The 24978-nt window shown below is 38.1% G+C and overlaps 1 protein-coding gene across 2 annotated transcripts in view; it reads left to right on the forward strand.

Moving 5' to 3' along the window:
* The window catches only part of CSMD1 (CUB and Sushi multiple domains 1), a 1835848-nt gene that overhangs the window by 1186607 nt on the left and 624263 nt on the right, over positions 1–24978 (forward strand). The gene's annotated exons all lie outside the window — the stretch shown is intronic.

Raw genomic sequence — 24978 nt, forward strand, 5'->3', positions numbered from 1 at the left:
CTAAGCTGGAAAGAGAGATGGAGGACCTAGCTAGGGAAATGGAAGCATCTGACAGACCACCTCAGGAACTTGCAGTTTAATGACGGAAGACTGATACAATAATAGTAGTTAGATCATTGCAGTGCTGAAACAATGGGCTATGTACCATATATGATAAGAGGAGTAAGCAAAGATTTTGTAACTTGTACACTTAAAAAGTTTATACCAATACATAGTAGCTGGTATATAGACTGAAAGAAAAACCCCCATTGTTCCCTTGAAAGATAAATACTGCCTCTATCGGGATATATCATATGGTCCCTCATTCCAGCCTTTTCTCAGTATGGCTCCCTGTGTTTTCTTCCTAAACTTGCCTTGATTATGCATTTGGTCCAAGATGAGGTCCTTGAGAGCTGAATTCTCCTCCAGGAAACACCTCCCATCTGCTGCCCCACACTGAATGACACACTGAACCTCCTCATCCTCTGATAGCCCAAGCTAATAAGCACTTAGCAAATATTTACTGATTAAGCAAATGAAGGAAGGAAAAATTCAGGAAAGACTCATTCTCTGTATTGTATATAAAAGCCCCACATCTGTCTTTTACTCCTCTCAATGGAAGCTGATGCATCTTTTCTGAGTTTTGCTCTGGAATCACTAAGTCAATCAGTTTCTTCACCCAGCCCTGACTTCATTTACCACTTAACGCTTAATAATTCACTTTCGTTCTTAACGTGCATGAACTTAACTACCTAGGGTGGAATGATGATGGAAGGCTGTGGAGCTATTTCAACTCTTCTGTACAATGAAGGTGATTTCCTACATTAACTCTTAGAATGAAATGATTTTGAAGTTTGGTTTCTTATCAGTCTCATTCATTATTGATTAATAATGTTTTCAGAAAAACCCAAAGATAATTAAGGTATCCATTCTGCATAATGGTCTAAATTTCTCCTTATTTTAACTTTTAAAAGATGGCAACATAAATGGGCAACATTATGAACAGAAAGGGCATCCGAAGTGAACTCTGTAAATGCCTCACCCCCAATCTTCGTTGTGCGCACTGAGTGATGGTGGGCTCATCTTTATTCTGAGATTGGATCTTTTCAAAACCAAGGGGTTATTAAATTGCCACTATCTATTTCTAAATTATGGTAACAGTAGATGCAGTTTCTTCTTCCTCTTCTTCTTCTTGACATTCTCCTTGGCGGAATACAGATTTAGCATCCCTAAATGCGAGAATCACATGACCAGATAATCCGTTAGTGCCCTTCCAACTCCAAAGTATAAAAGTCTATACGAAAGAGGATAAACAAAAACCTTGGTTGTTATTGTTCAAGAGCTGGCTTTCCTGTGTAAAGTTAAAGACAAATGACTTTACAAATTCAGTATTGATTTGTTGTAACTCACTCAGATGAATTGATGGCACATGCTGTGTACTGAGCATTTGCAGTTACTACAGCTTATATCCAAGCAGGATAAGACATTTGATTCAGAAGCACTATTTAATATAAAGCCAAATAAAAAACTGTGGAAAAGTTGAGCAATATAATGCATTATCTTATAAACCCTAGGGGAAAAATAACAATAGAACATTATGAAATAAATGACCCTAGAATTCTTCTACTTTCAACTCTAAACTATTTATTTCATTGCCTTTGTTTTTATGGACGATCAATTTTTTTTTCTACCTTGAAAAAAGTACCTAAAGCAAAACAGAATGATTCATTCCAAGTTGCCAGATAGGCAATCCTATTAATGAAAAGCAATTGATCGAACATTGTCTTTTATAATGACACTCAGGAGTTCTATTTTTCTCTGGCTTTTCTTTTGTCTCAGACATAATTATTTGAAGGGCAGATTTTAAAACTTTTGCAGCACCATTTTTAGAACAACACTACAAAATGATGTTTTAACTACTTTACACAGTTAAAAATGCAATCATATCTATATAATGCTTGAGTTATCTTTTTAACATGGTCTGACTGGTTAATCCATTTTCTAAAATATGCCATTATAAAAGATTTTTCCACCTTCCCTGGGTAATACGGTGTTTATCCACTTATCACTATAATTACTATATTCATAGTCCATGTTTTCTTAAATTTGGAATAATTTAAGAATCAATGGAATATACTAGTGTGTAATATTCTCTTTTTACTTATATTCTAATCTGCTAAAAGAAAAAGAAGGTTTATCTAATATCTTGCATGGTTTCTTGCCCTCATGTCAACCTCTAAGCTTAGTAACATAATCACCAAGAATGGCTCAGCCCAGGAAAAAACTTTTATCAATTCTTTCTCTGCAAACAGGGAGTAGAGGAAGCTAAAGCAAAGGAAAAAAGAAACAATTCCCATTAATAAGGTTAAAATGAAAGATAAGGAAAAGGCAAACCATCTCAATAACTTTCATCCTGTAGAAAGCAGGAGTTCCTGTATGATCCTGTTCCAGAATGGAATGAGGCATATTTGATTTTTTTATCCTGAAATTCTCTCTTGATTTCCATACTTTTATACCCACCTGACCACTCAAGATTTTCAGGCCACTGTGTAGCAGGCTTCTCTCGCACTCTTACCCATCTCAGGAAAAGGCCACTACTTTCCCATGATTTGGGACCTCGAGCTCAGTGCCATCCCTCTCTCGAGCAGCCAGCATGCCCTGTTCTCTCCCAGAATGCATCAAAAGCCAGCCATTTCCCTTTACTTCCAAATCCCCATCATCCCTCATGTGTATTCTTGCGTCCACCTCATATGGTCTCCCTGTCTCTGCCTGTTTCCTTGCAGTCTGTCTCCACACCACAGCCAGTATGATCTTGGAGAAATATCAGTGGAATCACTTCATTCTTCTGCTCAAAACCCTTCACTGACTTCCCATCACAGTCAAAATAAATGTAAATTTCTTACAGAGACCCACAAGGCCTCATTACCTCTACCCCATCTGCTCTTCCTCTGGCCCTTGTCCACTAGTTTTGGGAGCTGTTTTTAAAAGACCTCAGACACACTCCCACCTCAGTCTGTGCTGCTCTGTTTCCTCAATCTGAAGATATCTGCCCAAGGGAACCTCATCCCTTCTTTCCTTCAGATCGTTTCTCAAAATTTAATTCTCTATGGGGCTCTCACTGCTCACCCCACCTAACTTCCACTCGTCTGGCCACCCACCACTTTATATGCTTTTATTACCTGTTTGCTTTTCTCTGTATCTCTTATCGTCACATATCATATATATAATATACATCTATGCCATGTGTGTATGCTTACTGTGTGTGTTTGTATGGGTGGATGTGGGATAGATAAATATACATATATATGTTTGCTGTCTCCCACACCCCCCATTAGAATATGAACTCCATGAAGGCAGATATTTTTATCTGCCTTCTTCACTGATATCTTCTGAGTACCCAGCAGAATCTCAGGCACACCACAGTTATTCAGTAAACATCCGTCCATTGAATGGCCGAGTTTTCTCTTTATGTGGTGGCCTGAAGGAGTGTGACAAAGTGATGCTCATACCTTTTTCAATTTGGTCTTTATATTTCACATCTTATTCATGCATTCAACAGCCACACGTAGAAGAAAGACCAATAGCTGTGATGAAGATGATCAAAATATGTTCCTTTCCTAGAGGAAATTACAATCTACTGGCATTTCCAGTTATGTCAATATTTGTCAGACAACATGTGCCGTAATCAAGGTAACAACATTTATTGAGGGTTGAGCAAAAATAGAAAATAATCATCTTTCAAAATAGTTATAGATCAGCTCATAAAAGGTAAGAATCCACCGAAAGAGAGAATGTAAACAATATTAAAGTAGTTACTGTGCAAGGCACGTCACCATGCCTCCATATTAGACCTCATCAATGGCTGGATCAATTGGATGTCTCATTTATGTGGTTGAGAGAAAACCATGCCTATTGTCCATTTTGCATATGTTATATGGAAGGGGTACAAATAATTCAATAGTTCATCAATTAAAATAAAATACTGTAGTCTTAGAATCATTATACCCACTACATGGAAGGAAACATTAAAACCACGAGGCATTAATGGCTCTTTTTCAAGTTTCTGTAATGAAGTAACGGCAGTTGGTAGTAAAATTTCAATTGTCGATCTAACTTTGGTGCTCTAGTCTAGTACTTTGGTCAGAAAGTACTCTATAATGCATTCGTTTTCCTCCATACCACTGCTGAGAGAGTCCAGTTGTTACTGAATTGATGACTGGGACGTTCTTGCTTTCAGAAAGGTCATTTGAAGAATCACAGTGAAAGGCTGCTCTGCCACTCTACAAAGTGCTTCCCCAGATGCAGAGCTTGAAGTGGGCTACTGGCGGGAGGGAGACGGGGTGAGGGCAAGGAGGATGGAGTGAGGCTATTAATAAACCTGAATGACTCACGTAATAAGACTTCTAAGTCAGGCTACCCACGGAACAGAAGTCATTCCTCATTCTTTAATCTTATCAGCTCTAGATGATGCTCTGTGTGGTTTCAGCCTCTGAAACTTTATTCCGGAAATAATTTCCAACTGGCATTTTCATCAGGACATAATTTCCCAGGTAACTGGATATACTGTTGTTCTATTGATCGCTATGTGAAAAATCTCGAATAATTAACATGATTTGCTTTACCCATCTACAAAAAATGTGTTGTTTCATAATAATGTTGTTATAGTTACTGAACTTGTTATTAAATTGCTAGACAGGCCTCTCATCATCAGGTTTTGTTGGTAGGGGATGTCGTTGCTGTTTTATTAATGTGTGATTTATTTGAAAGGTAGTGGACTAGAGTGATTGGCGACACTGTCCAGAGGAAGGCATGCTGGCTATTCTCTGTTCAGGACTGCTGGCACTAAGTACTCTAGATCTTGCTTTGAAGCAGATTTTGACAGTAGGAAAAATAATAGCCCCATTAACCTCTAACAGTTGTATAAAGGTTTAATAAAACATGAGAGATAATTGCCCCAGTCTACTCTGTTCCATCATCAAATGTAGTAATATGGAGTTTTGCAATTGTTAAAGATCCTTGTTTTCTTAACAAAGATCCACCTGCATACAGCGTGACTATATTAGATTGTATAAATTGCTTCATAAATCAGGTGAGTAAATTATGCTTGCAGTGTCTAAGTGGGCCTTTGTCACTGCAGGAGCTAAAATATCTTTTAAAATGCTGTGGAAAATCTTGCTGTGAAGGTAACTGCTATCTGGATACATTGGGAAGAATTGAATTGCTGGTAACTAGAAGCAAATCTAGGTACTTCATCAATTATTTAACACACCATTTACAAATACAGCCTATCAATTAACCAGAAAAAAGGGCCTATTAAAATAGGTAAAACAAGATATAGCTTGATTGGATTATGGATGGTTAAATTTCACTGTAACCCTAGAAGTAAAACGCTTTTCAAATGGTTTCAGCAGACGATTATAATTGATTTACTTAAGGGAAAAACTCACTTTGCAAAATAACTAGAGAATGCATTCTTTTTTGTTTCAAAAAGCAAATGGGAAACAACCTACAGATTGTGGTAGATCTCAAAGAACTGAACATTTCCATCACTTATTTTTTCAGAAGCCCAAAATATCACATGCATTTTCATCAAATTTTATAAAATAACTTAATCTTCCCATATAATTGGATGAAAAATGTCTCTGAAGCTTTGAGGAATGGTGGGATTATTGATGTTTGGGTGTCGATACAGTTTGAATAATTCCAAGAGCAGTCAGAAGGCTGAATCGCTATTTTGTTGTAATTAAATTATCCTATATGATCCACTGTGTTAGTGAGTAACTTCAGTCAGAAACTCTAAAGATTATGGTAATTAATCATGGTGGTTCCTTTATGAATTAAATTAAAGCTGTCCATTTTATACACAAGGAAACTAAGTCGGTGAGTTAAATTAATTAGCCTCCATAGAAAGATATGAGAACTGGAGTTAAAAATCAAGAAGTCCCGAGGACACCGAGGGGAATTCAGAAAAAATATACATCCCTTAAGTCTTATCATTTTATTTCAAACACATTTTAAAGGTGTAAGGAGAGCAGTGGAAATATTTTCAGATTAAGTCCTTTCAGTGGAGTACTTACAGTATTACAGAATCACAAAATTGAGATTGACTTCTTGTTTTCAGGAAGAAATCCGTTGGCCCAGGTTTGATCACTTTGTCTCACTGAATGAGAAATTTGGAGATAAATGCACTGATATTGACCAAATGGTGATTATGCTGATGATTTATGTCTATTTTAAGGAAAATAATTCGTATGGGGGGCTGGCCGGGTGGCGCAGCAGTTAAGTGCGCACATTCTGCTTCAGTGACCCAGGGTTCTCCGGTTCGGGTCCAGGGTGCGGACATGGCACCACTTGGCATACCATGCTAAATAGGTGTCCCACATATAAAGTAGGGGAAGACGGACATAGATGTTAGCTCAGGGCCAGTCTTCCTCAGCAAAAAGAGGAGGATTGGCAGCAGATGTTATCTCAGGGCTGATCTTCCTTGAAACAAAAAAAAAAGAGAAAAATAATTCGTATATTTAGTAACATGGAATGTGTGAGGGGAGGTGTAGGCACTGCATGTTTATGTAGATTGAGGGAGACGGAGAAACAGACATCTTCCTCCAGTTATTCAGGGAAAGCCTTATCGAGAAGACACTATTTGGTGCATTTAGATTCAGGCAAGAGGCTGGTGACCTTGCAACCCTCCTGCCTCACAGGTCACACTCTGAGGACTTGCACACCTATCATGTGCCCTACACAGTGTCTTTCAAACATTTTACTTAGCTGCCAGTCTCTGTTTTGAACTGCGTATTTTGAAATGATTGTAGATTCTCAGGAAGTCGCAATAAAATCTACAAGGAGGTCTTGCAGCTTCCCCAGTTTCACTGAATGCTAATACTTTCCCTAACTACAGCATAATACCCAAACTGGAAGATTGAGTTTGGAACAATCCACAGAGCTTATTCGGATCCCACCAGTTTTACATGCACTCGGTGTGCGTCTGTGTTTGCATGCAGTTCTGTGCAACTGTAACACGCTTGCATTCTTATAACCTCTACCACAATCAAGAGGCAGAAGAGTTCCACCAAGAGTCTCCCTTGTGCTGGCCCCTTCACAGCCACATCCCTCCTCCACCTGGCCACCACACATCTGTTCTCCATCTCTGTCAGTTTGTTATTTCAAGAATATCACGTAAATGCGATCATACGATATGTAACTTTTTGTGATTGTCTTTTTCTCTCAGCACAGTTTCTTTGTAATCCATCCAAGTGATTGTGGGTATCAATCCTTTATTCCTTTTTGTTGTTGCATAGTGTGTCATGGCATGGATGTACAACAGTTTGTTGAACCATTGTCCTGTTGAAAGATTTTGGGTTTATTTCCAGTTTTTGGCTATTAACAATAAAACTGCTATGAATATTGTGCTATGAATGGTTTGCTCATGAACATGGGTTTTCATTTCTCTTGGGTAAATGCCCAGGAGTGTAATTGCTGGGTCATATGATAATTGCATATCTAGGTTTATAAGAAACTAAAGCTAAATCAGTTTCCAGAGTGGCTATACCATTTTACCTTCCCACAAACAACGTATGTGTGATCCAGTTCCTCAGCATCCTCACCAGCATTTGGTGTTACTGCTATTTTTTTTTTTTAGCCATTCTAGTAAGTAGGTGGTAATATCTCATTATGGTCTTAATTTGGGATTCCTTATTAGCTAATGATGTTGAACGTCATTTCATGTGCTCATTTGCCATCTGTCTGTCTTGTCCAGTGAAATGTTAGTTCGTGTATTTTGCCCACTTTATATTCAAATTGTTTGTTGTGCTTTTTTTTTTCCTATTGAGTTTCAAGGCTTTGTTATATATTCTAGATCTTAGTCCTTTGTCAGACGTGTGTTTTGCAAATATTTTCTCCCAGTCTGTAGCTTATATTTTCATCCTCTTTAGAGGATCTTTTGCAGAACCACTCTCTTTTTCAGCTGATAGATTTCCACCTAAAAAAAAAAAACCCACAGATTCTAGTTTCTCTTAAAAGCAGGAAGACCTGGCAATATTGGGCCTGTGATCATGCATGGCATCGACGGAAACAGTGACTGTGGCTACCCTAAATAGAACAGGAGGGTGGCCTCATTCACCAGAATCCCATGATCTGCTTGGATCCTGCAGGCTGTTTCAGTTTACACGGTCTGTACACAGAAGGCGAAGAAACTGATGAAATGTTCTCATTCATAATCTCATCAGTGATTAGACATTTTCATGGGGAGTCAAATGAAATGTACTAATCTTGAAAGAAGGGAATTTAAATTATGGAAATAAAGCTTAAGTCAAATGTTAAAGAGTAAAAGAAATATATCTTACAAATACTTATTGATTTTTCTCAATATTTTTAATCTTTTATTTCTAGTTTGGCCATGTTATTTTAGGTTTAAAATGGACCATTCTATTTCCCTTACTCTGTTGTCTTGGCTGCAAAATGGAATAGCCTTAATATAAATCATCAAGGATATATAATGATGATGTTTTAACTTCAAAAGTGTGCACTAATTATTTTTTACAAATTATCCAAATTAATTACTACACTAATTGGATTAAATTAGATAATTTAATTACAGCAAGTGATTATATTTATTTGGCATAGTACTTGTTTGGTCATATCCCTTGAGTTCAATGCATTTACATTATTTTCATAAAGGGGAAGCAGATGGGGAGAAGCTCTAAGTGGTAGTTTATGCCAGAGAAAAAAAAATAAGTCATGCTCTAAGGCACATGAACATATACGGCACCTCAAGGAGATAAGCTAAGATTAACAAACTGGACAGTCAGGAAACTGCTTTGGAGACGGAAAGCACCATATCTTGCAAGCACCGCCTGTTGCAATTATTATCAGAATACTTGCAGGAATTCAATTTGCTTGTTTAAATCACCTGTTTCATAATTCGAAGTGTCAGTTTGAAAGTCATGTGCGATGGTGTAAACCATGTGACATCCAGGCAGGATACTTCATAACGTATCTGGGAAGATCATAGCTTTAAGTAAAAATTCAAGGTTGGTAATTAATTAACGAGAAATTTTCCACGCTCTCAAGGAGAAAATCTTTACAGCTTTTTGTGCATGTGTTCACATGATCAGTATTCCCCAAGTGTTTGCATGTTTCTAACACTGGGAAGGATGATCCCATACAATTGCACACGCTTTTTGGAAAGTCTGGTTCAGGTGTCACCCTTAAAAAGATAGAGAAGAATTAGAAGAATATCAAGTGCAGGAGGTGAATATGTCGTGTAAAGAATACAGGGGTAGTTTCTCTGAAATGGAAAAAGAATCCTATTATAAAGTGAAGAAGTATTTGCCGATTGATCTGTTATCTACATCCAGTTTATCATGTATTGAGTGTCTCAGAATAGGGTTCATCTATAATCTATCCTTCCAACCAAACTACTGTTTTACTTACTTTCAGGCACAATTTTCTAGAATCCACATAAAAATTCTTTATGACGTGTTTTGACCCGATTTATTTTTACATAGTATGCTGTTTACATCACAATGGCATGCTTAAGCTGGCTTCAGTTGAATGAATAACTTTATTTCTCTTTTCCACTCCTTTCAGCAATGAAAATGACGAACTAAAATCTCTTTTTTGGGCGTTCTCGTGAAATATCTGAACATTTTTCTCCAGTGCTATCATCCTTCAAAATAATGATGTTCCCTTATCTGGCAGAAAACAAAGGAGCAAATATCCTATTAATGTTCTTCTCTGTATTTGTGATAAACTCTAATTATCATAATGCAAAGCCAGACTTGCATTTCTCATGATTTTTATATTAATGTTCACTCTATTAAGAGGATTAATTGGAGTGTATTTTGTTAAAATGCAGCCTAGTCTGTCAGACGATTTGAGCAATTCTTTTTTAGTTTTTGTTACTCAGCATTTCTTATTGGGCAGTAAGTGTTTTCGGTAAAGGACATTAATTTGCAAATTCTACACGACAGCACTCCACTTTTAGTTGGATTAAGATCTTCGCCCATCTTTCAAATTCTTTAAAATTTTGTTGCAGATATAAGATAAATCTGATTTATGGACACTGTCCTAAAGGCCCTCTATGATCTGGTCCCTCTCTACTTCTCCAATATCATTGCCCTACACTTCAGCAACAACCACACACACACAATACCCCTGCCTCTCCTTATGCTGGCTTATTTGTTATGAACATCCTTTCTGCCTGGGCCCCCTTTCGTCCCCAAACTTTTTGTTTAATTCTTTGGATAACTTCTGAATCATCCTTCGAAACTGAAGTGAGATACTGTCTTCACTACTTTTCTGGACACCCTCCACTGAAATGACCACGTCCGATTGACGCTTAATGTCTGTTAACATCACTTTGCGCTCAGCATGAAAACCAACACCTTAACTCCAATCTGCAAAGTTTCCATGATCCTGTCTTTGCCTCAGTTTCCAGGCTCAGTCCTTCCTGCTCTCCCCCGTGCTCCCTGCACTGCAAATACATTTAGCTTTGCTTTCTGCCTTGACCTTGCTCAGCTTGTAGCTGCCTTCCACACTTTGCATGAGCTGCTCCTTCTCACTGGTCCACTCTTCCCACTCCTCTCTTTTCTTTTGCAGCCAAACTCCACCTGGTGCCTCCAATCTCTCCCCTTCGGTTCTCTTTTAAACCCACACCAATTATGTTTCTACCCATCTTCCAACACTGAAATTGCTTGGGGCGATGTCACCCAGACAGTAGCCCCTCCTTCTCTGTCGCATCACAGGTCCCTCCTTCCTATCTGAATTGTACACAATGGAAAGTCTCAGGGGTCACCCAGGGACTCACCCTACACCCACTCCTGTAGGGATCTCATCTGGCCTTCTGGCTTTGCGTACCGTCTCTCTGCTGAAGAGTCCCAAAATTGTATATTCTGTCTGTCTGCTCTGAACCCCAAATGCATGTGTGCAGCAGTGTATCTCACATCTCCTCTTGGACTTGCAATAGGCAGGGCCGGTGACCAGTCCTTCTGGTTGTTAAATTGTGTGAGCCGCCTCTCCCGCCTCATCCAACCAGGACTTTGCTCCAGGCAGCCCATAATCAAGCAAATAAAGTATTTATACCTGAGTATAACAGAGTTTCCCTGTCTCTGCTCCAGATCCAGTGCCCCTTCTGATGTGTGGATGTCTGTGCCTTATCTGTGTTCATATTCACCTTCTCAGTGAGGTCTCCTCTGAGCAGCCCCAACACACGCACACTTTGCAATCCCTTTGCTGTTTTATTTTTCTCTTTAACTCTTTTCGTTATCTAATAACTGAATATATGTATATGCATTTTATTTAATTTATTTGTTTATTGTCACTCTCATAAAATTGAGGGTAGGGATTTTAATTTTATGTTCCCTGTAGGACTATGCTTGGGATATGGAAGGGACTCAATAGGTGGATGTTGATGAATGAATGAAGGAATGAGTGAACGAATGAGTGAATCTCCATGTAGCTTCCTCCTTCTTATCATTTGGCTAACAATTCCTATATCAAGTTCTCAAACACTGGTTCCCTCAACACCCTAGGTAAGTTAGCCCACCTTGCAGTCCTAACAAAAATAATATTCCACTTTACGCTGGTCTTATCGCTTATATGGCATCTGTCAATAATTGAAAATATTTATTTATCCATTTGGGTTTTCTTCTCTTTCTCCTGAAATATAAGCTTCCTGATGAGTCCTTGCCTTGTACTTGGTTGGATACACAGAACATATTTTGCCTTTTGCACGATAAGCATTTGCTAAATAGTATTGGTTTATTGATCACCTGCCAATTGACCACCTCACCATAGCATAGTACCTGGTACAGAGTGGTTTACTATATCCATCTAACTACCTATCTACTCGTATATGTCATCTATCTATCATTTATCTAGCATCTATCTTTCTCTCTCTGTCGTCTATCTGTCTATCTACCATAGTCTACATACACAACAAATAGATGCCTGATCACAGGGAAGGATTTTAATATTGTAAACTTTCTGTAGAGTATATCAATATCAATATTAATTTTACTTTTATTAATAATGAAGGCATATTCAAGTTAGTCACATGGAAAACAGGACCACATATCTTATCTTTAACATATAAAGACCAAAACACCACTAGAATATTCAAATTTTTCCAAAGAAACAATACTAATATCCAGTAGCCATATTTTTGTGATGTGTGTTTGGGTCCACAGGTCTCAGAAGATCCTGCAGTGAAAGGCATGTGGGCATAAGACAGACTTTCCATGTTTTCCTCAGAAAAGTTCATTCTCAGAAATCTTTATTCAAGTGTAAATGTCAGGTGGCTCTGGGTCAAATGAGGTACGTTTGAGCTGACAAGCTCCATAAAAAGCATTTTATCTGAGTGCCTTCCTTTGGGGAGGTAGTAGCCCACGCCTACAGGAAACAGAAACCGTGGAGGTGTTGGCAAACTCTCAGAGGCAGGGCGTGAAGGATTTTGCTCCAGGGCACTGAAATGTAACTGGTGTAAAATTTAAAAGATGAGCAATTTAGTACAATGTTAACAATAATAAATAGCTAAAATAGGATCCACCAGATGTAGCAATTATTTATCATACCTCTCTCAGTGAGTCAGATAATGAATTGCGAAGTTGATTTGAGGTCTGATCCAGAGCATGAAAATTGCTGAGTTCCAGCTCTGCTAATAATGAGACCAGAACCCAGACATCCCCATCTCTTGAACTGAGTGACGGCCGTCATTGCAGAGGAATGAAAGGAGAACAACGAATTAAAGACACCCTCTGAGTGCATTTTCACAGTGGAAGGTGTTTGATCTTGAAGCCATGTAAGTTATAGAGTAAAATTCCGTCTAATGGTATTCACGTCACGTACTCTTTTTACTCATTTTTTGTATCACTGCACCTGCCTCATATCTTTTTTAAATCAAGGGGAATCATTAAACAAATAAAAGAGTATTGATCCTCAATTGCCCAATTTCTAAAATAATGATGATCACATATATGTTATAGGGTCATTTCAATCATTTACTATGGTTCTTATAAAACAGCCCAGTACCTGACACAGATAGGCACTTAGTAACAGTATCCATTGTTACCATATTTGTGTTCGTTGGGACAGAAACCACAGTGTGGAAAACTGATCATAGTTACATGTAAGTATAACAATGTTACCACTTTCAGATTCATTCCAGTACGCCATGAAAATTTTATTTTGAAATATCAATGCCTTGTATTCAAAAGGAAATTAAAAACTCCATTATACACCAGAAGTTCCTAACCTTCTCTCCACTGAGACAGATTTGATAGATAATGTTCACTTGTGTGGTCCAGAAGAGAAGCCCAGAGGTACCAAGATACTGAGGAAAACCCCTTCACACCCTCCCCACATACCACACAGACACAGACACACACGGGCACATGCACACATGGAGTCAGTCAGTCAAAGTGACTGACCTGTTTTATTTGAATGTGATGCTCATTTTTCTTTTTTTTCAAGATTGGCACCTGAGCTAACATCTGTGGCCAATCTTCTTTTTTTTTTCTTTTCTTTTCTTTCTCCCAGAAGCCCCCCAGTACATAGTTGCATATTCTAGTTGTAGGTCCTTCTAGTTGTAGCATGTGGTATGCCGCCTCAGCATGGCTTGATGAGCGGTGCCATGTCTGCGCCCAGGATCCAACTGGAGAAACCCTGGGCCGCTGAAGTGGAGCACACATGCGAGAACTTTAACCACTGGGCCACGGGCCGGCCCCTGATACTCATTTTTAAAAATTAGTGCATTTGACTAATTAAATCACCCGCTTAATGAACTCAAAATTTGCTAGTTTATAAAATAAAAATATAGCTATTCTAATTTTTTTAGAAACTGAACTGTGTCATGTAACAAGAAAGCATGTTAAATATCGCTTGGTGCAACCCATGGCAAAGATAGAGTCAGCTGGGGCCATCTATATTTCTCAGTTAGCTTTCTTACAACTCAGTCACATCTTAATGAAAGCCAGGCAAATAATAAAATATTTTGAGACTGGCAATGATGCTACCATAGGGGTAACCTTGAATCGTCTCATTACTATAAAAAGATTGCAAATGTCAGCTAATTTCTAGGTGCATGGTTACCAACAATGTCTTTGGAACATTTCCCCTAACTGACTCCAACAGCCACTGCGCTGCCCCAGAATTGAACACCCCTGACCACAAACAACGGTTCGCCCACAGGCAGTGCAGGGTGCCTTAGAATATTTTATCCAAAGCTGACAAATCTGAGATTCGTTTTTCAAGTTTATTATTATTTTATGTTTCCTAATGCAAGAACTCCATTTAGCCACCACCCTCACAGGTTAACATATTATGTATTGTGGGTCAATATTATGATACTCTTGGCATTGTTTTGTAACTTCCTTATTACTTAACTATTTAATTTGATTATTTGCAACTTTATTTAATTTCAATCAATGTCCATGTGAAATGCTGAGGAAAATATCTCTTTTGGAAGACGTGGGTTTTTTTAGCTGACGGGGATGGAATCATGGTGCCTCCACTCAATAGATGGTGGCTTTGCCAAAGTCGCTTCATGTCTCTGAGCCTCTGAAATGAACTGTCCTTAGGTAGATGTCAGGGAATTAATCAACAAGAATGACTCTTTCCTGAGTAGTAGAAAACTGGAACGGTGTAACCAGAGTGAGGATGAAACACCAGCTATCTTCAAGAATCAACCCATAACTACTTCTAAATGTCTTGCTGTACCCTTCTTCTCCTAAACATTTTATCTAAAGGAGACTCTAGCATTTCAGATGGCATAAGCTAGTGTGATACATTGGAAGGGCAATACAAGAGTTAACTAGATCATCCTGGGGAGACTTCGTCAATGGTTAGCCTCAGCCCTCTGGCACTGAGCTGAAAATTCTGTGATTGACTTATAGAAGTTGTGATTGATTAAGAAGGCAGGGAAGGGGGAAAGGTCTGCAGCCACCTGAAACTCATGACATTGCTCCCCAAAATCATATTAGAACACATGGTCCTACAATTTAAACCAAAGCAGAGTGGTTGGATTGGTGTTATTTTCTCACTTTATTGATGGGTTAAGAATGATCATGTGAATCTCACTTTTACTAAGATAGTCCTTAAAATCCAGCAAATAAGATCAGCACAGAGGGCATAATTCTACGCAGAGCAATTAAGTGAGATGACACTTTTTAACTTTATAATAGTACATTCATTTGACTATTTAATGTTGACCTTTTTATTAAGGAGGCTTTTAGACATACACAAAAGTGGAGAGAGTTGTACAAAAAGCCCCTATGTAACTTGTCATCATCATTCCATCATGTGTATTTCGTCCATCTACCGACTCACAATTTTTTTCCTAAAGTGTGTTAAAGCAAATAACAGGTATTGTATTCCTCTACTTGTAAATACTTACACATAGAAGTATTTATCTGATTTAGACACACTTATAACCTTTTATAAAAATCGTAACTGTAGTACACTTTTTTCACATCCAACGTTAAATATAATTTATTAATTCTTAATATGTCTAGTTTTTCAGAGTTGTCACAAATTATCTTTTAGTGTATGGCTTGTACAAATCAGCATCTCAAATGGTCTGCCTTTGGTTGATGTGTATCCCCAGCCTATTTGAATGACTATTCCTTTCCCACATCTCTGCTGTTTTTCTTAGTTTCCTAAAGGTCCTTCACAGATTTTTTATGGACAGCTTTAGTTCAGAGAGTATGTTTACATGGTTGGTGTTTTCAATAAACCCCTAGTCTTTTGTTTGTTTCTTTTGTTTCTCTATTTGTTTTTTCATTTTGCCTTTAGGCTAACAAGTGGTTTTCACAACAACTGGAATAAAAATTCTACATATTATCTTATATTTTGCAAACTCGGTTTGGTAGCCCACTTGAAGTTCAATTGTGTCATTTAGAGAGGAACTAATGGAAACAGATGAACAGAATTAATCAAGATTTCTCTCGTGAGCCGACGTGAGTTTTGCTATCTACATGTGCATTGCTCATCTCTGTATTTGCATCTCAGTTTGGCCTCCATTCTTTTTGTTTATTTTTGTTTTGTCTTGTTTTTCTTGGCACTCATTTTTTAAAAATCAATAAATGACTATTTTAGAGAAGTTTTTAGGTCTACAGAAAAATTGTGTGGGAAGTGTAGAGTTCCCATATATCACCAATTACCAGATCCCACCCCCACATCAACGTCCCTCCAGAGTGGTACTTTTGTTACGATTGACAAACCAACATTGACACACCTTTATCTCCCCAAGTCTGTCGTTTGCATTAGGGTTCACTCTCTGTGTTGTGCAATCTGTATGTTTGACAAATGGATAATGACATCTATCCACCTTGATAGTATCATACAGAGTAGTTTCACTGCCCTAAAAATCCTCTGCTCCATCTATCCATGCCTCCCTCCCCTTTGCCCCCTCAGCAACCACTAATCCTTTTACTGTCTCCATATTTTTGCCTTTTGCAGAATGCCGTGTGTTGGAATTATACAGTATGTATATTTTTCAGATTGACTTCTTTCTCATAGTAGTGTGCATTTAAGTTTCCTCCATGTCTTTTCATGGCTTGATAGATTCCTTATTTTTATTTTTATTTTATTGTAAAGATTGGCACCTGAGCTAACAACTGTTGCCAATCTTTTTTTTTTTCCTTCCTCTTCTCCCCAATGCCCCCCAGGACATGGTTGTATATTCTAGTTATGAGTGCCTCTGGTTGTGTTATGTGGGGCACCACCTCAGCATGGCTTGATGAGCAGTGCTATGTCTGCGCCCAGAATCCAAAACGGCAAAACCATGCGCCCCTGAAGCAGAGCGCGCGAACTTTGACCACTCAGCCACGGGGCCAGCCCCGATAGCATTTTAGTTTTTTTGTCACTAGTGATGTTCCAGTGCATGTTGTATCACAGATTATTTATCCATTCATTTATTGAAAGATATCTTCATTGCTTACAAGTTTGGGCAACTATGCACAAAGTTGCTATATACATTCATGTGCAGGTTTTTGTGTGGACACGTTTTCAACTCATTTGGGTAAATATCAAGGAGTGGGATTGCTGGATCGTAGGATAAAGGTATGGTTAATTTTGTAAGAAACCTCCCAACTGTCTTCCGTAGTGGCTGCACCATTTTGGGCTCCCACCAGCAATGGATGAGGGTTCCTGCCGCTACACACCCTCTTCTGCATTTGGTATTGTCAGTGTCATTCTGATAGGCGTGCAGTGGTGTCTCACTGAAGTTTAATTTGCATTTCCCTGATGACATATGATGTGGTTCATCTATTCATGTGTTTATTTGTCATCTGTATATCTTTTTTGGTAAAGTGTCTGTCCAGGTTTTTTGCTCATTTGAATTCAGTGGTTTTTCTTACTGTTGATTTTTACAAGTTCTTTGTGTATTTTGGATAACAGTCCTTTATCAGATGTGTCTTTCGCAATTATTTTCTTCCCATCTGTGGATTGCCTTCTTAGTCTTTTATTATGTCTTTTGTAGAGCAAAAATTTTTAATTTTGGCGACATCCAGCTTCTCAATTTTTTTTACAGATTTGTCTTTGCTGTTGTACTTAAAATGTCATTGCCAAACCCAAGGTCATTTAGGTTTTCTCCTGTTACCTTCTAGGAGTTACACAGTTTTGTGTTTTACATTTAGGTTTATGATCCATTTTGAGTTAAGTTTTGTGAAGGGTATAAAATTTGTGTTCAGCTTCCCTTTTTTGCATGTGGATGTCCAGTTGTTCCAGTACCATTTGTTGAAAACTTTATCTTTTCTCCATCATATTACCTTTGCTTGTTTGTTAAAGATCAGTTGACTACAATTGAGTGGGGCTGTTTCTGGGCTCTCTGTTCTATTCCATTCCTCCATGTGTTGGTTTTATCAATAAATCACACTGTCTTGATTACTATAGCTTTATAGTACCCTCCATCCTTTATAGCATGTCAGAATCTATATCATGCTACGTTTTCACCCAGAACGTTTAAAATCTAAATTTGTTTCTTAAACTGAGAAGGAAAGAGAAATTCAGAGTGGCCTAGAGAAACCTTGCAGAAGTAACACTAAATTTTGTTTCACCATAAGATAGAATCTACATGTTTTTCCCAAGTGGGTTTTCCCCCTAATATTTCATTTTGCATACAATAATTATAAATAGCTGCTAATATTTATTAGGCACTTGCATTGTAACAAAGTTCTACATGAGTTATAAAGAGTACTTTTTGCAATCCTGCTGAGAAAGAACTACTATTCCATTTTACATTAAGGAACCGAGGCTTGTAGGTTGGGTAGCATGCCCCAGTTCCCATAGCAGACCCAAGGCCTACATCTGAATGTAGGGCATCTCTCTACAGCCCATTACTCCTTCTTTATAAAGATCACCAGGGATTAAAATTTCTACTGATATTGATAAAAAAGAATTTTAAGACATAGCACATTTAGAATTGGCTCTTTACATTTCTATCGTGTTCCATTTCAAAATAAAGAAAAGCTATATTTGTGATTTGGGATGAAAAATGTACTGTTATGTTCGTTCATTTATTCATGCAACAAATATTTATTGTGCCCAATTTATGCTGGGCACTCTTATGTACTTTTATCACGTCTAAACATAAGGTACTGCAACCACTTCAAAACAGTCAGACTTAGTGTTCAATGGTTTGAGCACACAGAACGTCTTTATAAACAAAAAGCAGATTCGGAGGGCAAAAGAATCCATTTGGGTTATTCTAAAAATTTTCAGATTTAAAAGAGAAAAGTCTTAAAATTCAGATAAGCAAAGGAAATGTGTGGAAAAGGAAGAAAGGAGATTAGTAGAAAGTGTGAAGGGAATTTACTCAAAGCTCAGAGCTGCTCTCATCACCATGGTGATGGAGACAGACTCCAGACCTGACCGGTTGGAGGAAAGCTATGGGCTGCTGAGGCCACACTGTCTTTTCCTCTCTGGAGAGACTTAAGTGGAACAAAAATCAGTGTTTTTACAGGTTGGACTTTGCCATAACTCAAGGCCCTGCTGTGTTCAAGATAGCTGTTTATTTCCAAAGGCCATCAGCCACTAATTAGAGTGACAGGGCTTGCGAGCCACCAGCCCCAGCATGTGCTTTCACAGAAAACTAGAACTCAAACAGCGCTCCCTACTGGCTGAACTCTTCAAAGGGACCAGTTGATCTAAACTGGAGGAAAAACGGCATTTACACAGAGAATATCTGCAAGAAAAGTAGAGAAAACAAAAACTGAGACAGTTGCCTCTTGTAAATAAATCTTACTTTTTATAGCTTTCCCAATAATGACTCTGCTTTCACAATTTGCTATAAGGTAAACTTCATAGCGTTAAATTAGAAATAGAGTCGATTTCCTTTTAGATATGCCTTCCCTGTTCATCATGTACTGTAATAATAGAGAAACAGACATTAGCTCTCTACAGTCTTATCCAACCCATGAACAGGTGACAGTTTCTCTGTCTATCATACGTAGGGTAACTATATACTTTATTGTCCAGATAGGGGCTATATTTTTGGTCTGGTACAAATAGCTCAACATAACAACAACAGGTCTAAATTGGACTGTTCCTGGGCACCCCAGGATGTGAGGTCTCCTACCGTGCACACAGGTATGTTCAAGGAGAGAAGCATGATTAAGTCACATTTGTAGTCATGGTTTTAAATTTGTATGGGATCCCGTGTTTTATTGGACATGGATATTTACATTAGATACTGTAATGTGTTTGAACCAATTCTTTATCCCCCTTACCCCATTTCAATTACACCCCTCCTCATGCCCTCATGTATTTGAATGAACTTCTTTTATGCGGATATGAAAAAGACTCTCCCTCTAGAAATTTCTGGCTAGACCACCAAATAGAAGGAATGAAGCCAGAAGCCAAGTTTATAATGTATGTCATCTCACCTCCTTAGTTTGCAAAAGTGGAAACAAGCTCAGAGACTTGGAGGCCCTTCCCTGAGGTCACAATACTGCCGTGAAAGACAAATCTTTTGACAGTACCTTTCCAGGGAGTATTCCAAACCACAGTCATTATCCATGTAGCTAAGGACCCAAACAGATGAGCCACACTCTGATTTTACAGAAATGAGCCAAAGCTTAGCATCAGATGACAATGTGATGGTGTGTAGGACAGTTTCAAGGAAATTCTATGGTCCACAGGACACTTACACAGCTGCCATTAAATTCAACAAAGTAGGTGAAAGTAGCCCAGAGGCAATTTTATTTTTTAGCCACTCTTTTTGGGTAAAAAAACCCCAGGATCAGTGATTTCTCTTTTCCAACCCAGGATCAGCTTTTATCAATCAATTTAAATGTCCCCAAAACAATGAAATCAAAATAGTGACTCCCAAAATCCACCTGCATATTTTCTATTATAAAACAAATTATAATATAATGACTTATATATGAGTGTATCCCATGTTTTTACTTCAAAAAGTAGGCATAAATTATGTTGAGCCCTCTTTTCTTTCAGGTTTATTGAGATATAATTGACATGCAACATTGTGTAAGTTTAAGGTGTATAACGTGATGATTTGATACATGCATATACTGTGAAATAATTGCCACAATAAACTTATTTAACACCTCCATCACCCCAGTTACCTTTTTTGGGTGGTGAGAACATTTAAGATCTCTTCTCTTAGCAGCTTTCAGTTGTACAATACAGTACTGCTAACTATAGTCACCATGCTCTACACTGGATCCCCAGAACTTATTCATCTTATACTGGAAGTTTGTACCCTTTCACCAACCTCTCTGGAACCGTTTTTCCCACTCTCTTAGCCCCTGGCAACCATCATTCAACTCTCTATTCTATCAGTTCAGCTGTTTAAGGACCCACATATAAGAGAGATCATACGATATTTGTCTTTCTCTGTCTGATTTATTTCACTTAGCACGATATTCTCAAGGTCCATCCATGTTGTCACAAATGGGAGGATTTCCTTCTTTCTCATGGCTGAGTATTGTTCCATTGTTTATCTATACCACATCTTCTTTGTCCATTCATCCATCAATGGACGGTTAGGTTGTTTCCGTAACTTGGCTATTGTGAATAATGCTACGATGAACATGAAGTACAAATATGTCTTTGAGATATTGATTTCATTTCCTTTAGAAATATACTCAGAAGTAAGACTGCTGGATCATAAGGTAGTTCTGCTTTTAATTTTTTTCGAAACTCCACACTGTTTTTTGTAGCAACTGCACCAATTGGCATCTCACCCTATGTTAACCCTTCTAAGTACAGCTTGCTCTAGTCTGGAGATGTTGATCCCAAAATGCATTTGCTTACTGCACTTTATTCCGAAGATAATTTAAGGGTGAAATTAGGCCAAGTTCTTCTCCACATTGCTAGCAATTAGTATAGAGAATTCAGAACTGCATATAATCCGCAGAAATGGTGACTCTCATAAGCGCTTCGATGGAAACATTAAAGCCAGTTTGGAATGTGGTTTGTGGCATTCAGATGAGGGTGAGTCTGCAGCTGCAGTAATGTCATGACTCTATTTTACCTCCTGTATCATTAGCTCAAACTGGGTTCAAAAGAAATAAAAATATAGGAACAGAATGGTGCAATTTGACTTTGGATGGCATGTGAAGAAGATTGAATACGTGCACATCATTTGGCAAGCAAGGGAAAATTCTAAAATCTACATCTAACTCGGAATGTTCAATACTGAAGAGTCATTCAGATTAAAAATATGTACCTTCAAAATTGATTATTTTCTATATTTAGAATAATACATCATTAAATTAAAATAGAAAAACTCTCTCCATTTGGTGTTAACCTGTTAATTAGAATGTATTCTCGTGAGTTTAGGTCATGTTTTTCCCTCACAAGAGACAAAAACTTTACATTTTTCCAAATTTTCCAAGACTTAGAATTCTAATACTGTCAGATTTTAAATCAATAAATAACATCAAATAAAAGTAAGGAAAGACCTAGCTTAAAATTCTTGAATATCTTTTACATCTTAAAATTTTTGGTAAAATATTTTTATATCAAGCTAAAGCAAAGCAGGTGTAATTTAACTAAAAGAACATTGAATCTGAAGTCTGAAGACCTGGGTTTGAATCGAACACATTGGTTGTAGGACCTTTGGTAAATCTTTGAATCTCTTTGTACCTCAGTTCCCTCATGTGGAAAATGGATGATACTCTCACAAAATAATTATAGTTATTAAATTGTGAGTATGAAAATGCTTTCAGTAGAAGAAAGACCAGGCACAAAAATGATGTTCAAAAAAATGTTTTAAAAATGTTTCATCTTTCTTTCAACTTAAAATAATCCTTTAACACAGTGTTAAAATGCCCCCCAATTTAGAGGAATGCTGACATGCACACATGAGCACTGTTCCAGAAATGGGGGTATTATAATTCTGAATTCCCTTTAGGCAGATAGTTTCACGCCATTACATGTAATTGCGTTAGAAAACAAGTGGTAATGATGCAGTGCCCAGAATAAACAGCTCACTTGTGAGTTTGTGAAAGACTAAGAAGAGAACAAAAAGAAAGAGCTCTGCCTTTGCTGATCCGTCCCTCATCCAGGTTCACGAGCTAGTCCCAGGCACCACCATCATTCAATATTTAGGAATGCTTTAAGGAGATGTTTACACCTAGGGGTGATTGTTATTTGGCATATTGATCCAACTCTCCTGCTTCTCAAATTCATTCCCCTCTTCTTTTGTTGGATAAAGAGAGTTGTTTTGGGTGAAGATGTTTGATGATGGAAGAAAAATATGGAATAGATAAAGCAAGGTTGTTCTGAGTTATAGAATTTAATTGAAACACTGAGCTTTGCATACTATGCTAGTTTAAAAAACATGCATATATGTTCTGAATAGAAGTCCATATTTCAGTTCTACAAAGATCAGTGCTTTTTTATAAAGACAGACTTCTAAAACAAAATAGATGAATTTTCCCAGCCCTGGCCCAAAGAGCCCTGGATGACAGAATGCCTTTTGTGTGAGCAGCTGGAGGTTCTGCTCAGAAGAGAGATGGCCATCCTAAACAGAGATGGCCAAACAGTCTTATGCTTATTTCAATGGGAGCATCTCCAGACCCTTCCGGTTTTACTTTCTGATTCTGATCACCATGGGGATATTGTGGCATGGCCTGAGTCTCCTTCTACTGTGTCTTCTTCTTTGCTCAGATGGATGCACTGACCCATGGCCCTTTACTTACAACCTATATTGTAGGACCATTTGCAGCTTTTTTCTCTCTGCAGTGGCCTTGGAGTGTGTATGTTTTCTTGTATGGGAGGTAAATAATTAGCCTTAGATGATTTATTAAGTATTTTTGTTACATGGATAATTAGCTTAAAAGATAACTCCTCTGGTAGAGAAATATTCAATGCACACCATTAATTTAAATTTTTAAAGAATAATTTTATGTTTATTTGAATAGCATTTACATACTCACTTGAGTTGTCTCATGGCTGGTAGAAATGTACACTCACCTTTAGGATATTGAATTTGTTAATGCACTGCACCCAGCCATGCGTGCCCGGTCCCTCAATCCACAACCAGAGCCAACCGTCTCAGGAAACAGGTTCCCTACAGTGTGAACGATTTGAGTTATTTGGGACAGCGCATGTCCTGTTAGTTTGTATTTAAGATATTTCTGCTTCTGAGATACGAAAGGTTTTCAGACAGTTCATGAAATTTGATATAATATAAAATGAAATCATTTTACATGACTAACATTAGCATGTCCTGAGGGCCTAGGATGTGCCAAACATGGTGCTTAGAGTACTCATTTTTATCTGTTGTTCTGTCGGCAGTCCTGCCACACAGCCTAGCTCTGCCTATGTTTCAGGGATGAACACTCAGGCTAACCAACCCGCCCCAGGGTCACTCAGCTGAAAGTGCTTCAGGCCAGGGATCAAAGCTACAACCTCTGACCCTGCATTTGGTGTTTATTTCAGTACAGAATGCAATATGGATAAAGGAGGAAAGGACTATAAAATCAAGCAGAAGGAAATAAATGAATTATTCCAGGTACAGCTAAGGCAAAGGAGACAATGAAGTGTGCCATCTTTATAAATGTCTGAAAAGCATTCAAAGTCATCCACAAATAAACTTCTTTCCAGAACTCAAACCTAGTTTACTTCCTGGTTTCTTAAGATAGATCAGAATATTTATATACATTCATACACATATATATATATATCAGAATATAAATACATATGTATGTATGCATTTAAATTAAGAAATGCAGGTGCTAATCAAACGATTACATCTTATGTCTATGTTTAAATCAATGATAAGAAACTAACACCAAAATGGGAAATGATTACTGTGTCTATTTGACAGGAAAGATGGAAGGCAGTGGGGCTGAGTGAGTAATGCCCCAGGTCTTCACTTTCCAACACTTGGTCAGTGCTGAGAGAGAACAAGCTAAAATAATGAAGGATAGCATTAGACCAACCAGAAATTTACATAATGTGAAAACACCGCTCTCTTAGACACCTGGGACTGCTGTGATAAAGTACCACCACTGGCTGGCTTCAACAGCAGGAATTTATTTCTCACAGTTCAAGAAGCTGGATGTCCAGGATCAGGGTGCTGGCAGATTCCACATCTGGTGAGAGTCCGCTTCCTGGTTTGAGGCCACCTTCTCCCTGTGTCCTCAGATGGCTGAGAGAGAGGGCTCTGATGTCTTCCTCTTCTTAGAAGGGCCCCAATCCCTCATGGGGGCCCCACCCTCATGACTTAATCACCTCCCAAAGGCCCAGTACATGAATACCATCACACTGGGGGTTATGACTTCAAGCTATGATTTTGGGGGTACACAAACATTCAATCCATAGCAACCACATCCTCTTAGGTCTGTGGTTTTTCCACCTAGCGCCTCGTTTGTTCACGAACAAATAAAGAAACAAAACAAAACAGCACCCCAAATTCCACATTTATTGAGAACTGACTTTGGATGTCACATGCAAGATTCATGTATATGTTTGCCACCAGCAATACAAGGCCACACGGAACAGTGTCATTTCCCCCAAGGAACAGGGGAGCAA

This window comes from Equus asinus, chromosome 27 (genome assembly GCF_041296235.1).
Source record: "Equus asinus isolate D_3611 breed Donkey chromosome 27, EquAss-T2T_v2, whole genome shotgun sequence".
Lineage (NCBI taxonomy): Eukaryota > Metazoa > Chordata > Mammalia > Perissodactyla > Equidae > Equus > Equus asinus.